At 37.5% G+C, this 1,297-nt stretch overlaps 1 pseudogene; it reads right to left on the bottom strand.

The window, feature by feature from the left end:
• Positions 1-1,088, bottom strand: part of LOC105978372 — a 2,260-nt pseudogene extending 1,172 nt beyond the window's left edge.
• Positions 1,089-1,297: the final 209 nt, after the last annotated feature.

Here is a 1,297-nt window from a genome sequence, read left to right as displayed (position 1 = left end):
TCTCCTCCAGAACAAGTCTGGCAAGTAGCAAGCTTTCATAACTTGTTATATATAATGTGTCTATTTTCAGGTCTCTTGCTTTAATGAATCCTTCTGTGTTATTGAAACACTGGACAAAAAGTTTTAAAGAAAGTGGACTTTTTTTGGTAAGTTAAACTATGACCAAGGTTCTAACAACAGACATACAAAATTGAAGGAGAATAAAGATCACCATATGGCAATAGTATGATTCTACGTACATAACCTAGTTTTCATATGAAATGTGTCTAAGTTTTATGCATCATTGATTTCAACATCAAGATGTTTCACTCATGTTTTCAGAATCCTTCTTGAAAGTGGAAGTACTTGATTTGTATATACTGTACTGCAAATATACATTTTAGCCACATCAAATCATTTTAGAACTGGTGCTGAATACACATAAATAAATACACTTTTATCAGGGAATAAGCTTTTGCATGTGGATTTTTCTGTAAGCATCAATATTACTCCTGATCAAACCACTTTGTTGCTTAACAACCTGCAGTGACCTAGAATAAAATGATAAGGCACTTATTAAGCGTGTTACTATCCCTGGATGACCTCCCCCTTTCTGCATTTTCATTTTCATTGCCTCTGTTTGTACTTCTGTCATACTGGACTTCTCTCATCTTTTGAAACCACCGCACTTTTTCTTTTGCCTGGATTTCTACAGCTCCTCTCTCTCAACCCAAACTTGTTGGTACTTCAGTTACAACCTGATATATAGTCCCATTATTTTAGTCATATGCTTACTTTTCTCTATCCCTTGTTAAACTATAGAAAAGGAACCCTGGGACATAGTGGGATCCTATTGGGCTGTTAATGATAAGGTCAGTAGTTCAAACCAACCAGCTACTCTGTGGGAGAAAGAGGAGGTTTTCTGCTCCTGTAAAGATTTACAGCATCAGGAAACAAAAGGGGCAGTGTCTTATAGGCTTGCTATGAGTTAGATTCGACCCAACAATAGTGAGATTTGTTTGTCTGTCTGCTTGTTTAGACTGCGTACGCTCTATTAGGGTAGGGATCACGTCTAGTTTGCTTACCATTTTGTCTCTGGGGCCCAGCATGGAACCTTCAACAGAGTAGGCTTTCGATAATTGTGTTTAAAATGTTGAAGAAGAGCTGTAAGAAGCAATATGAAATCTGAGACTCTTCATTCCTAAAGATTTGGCAATCCCGTCAAGGTTGGTAAATACCGTAGCTACACTGCAAAGTTACCTACGCTGTCTTAGTCAAGAAGAAAAATACGGTGAAAGCCAAAGGGAAGGAGAAATCA

Source organism: Echinops telfairi, unplaced genomic scaffold, assembly GCF_000313985.2.
Source record: "Echinops telfairi isolate 266 unplaced genomic scaffold, ASM31398v2 ScPeMD7_7406;HRSCAF=8444, whole genome shotgun sequence".
Classification (NCBI taxonomy): Eukaryota; Metazoa; Chordata; class Mammalia; order Afrosoricida; family Tenrecidae; genus Echinops; species Echinops telfairi.
This window is presented reverse-complemented; position numbering and strand designations above follow the sequence as displayed.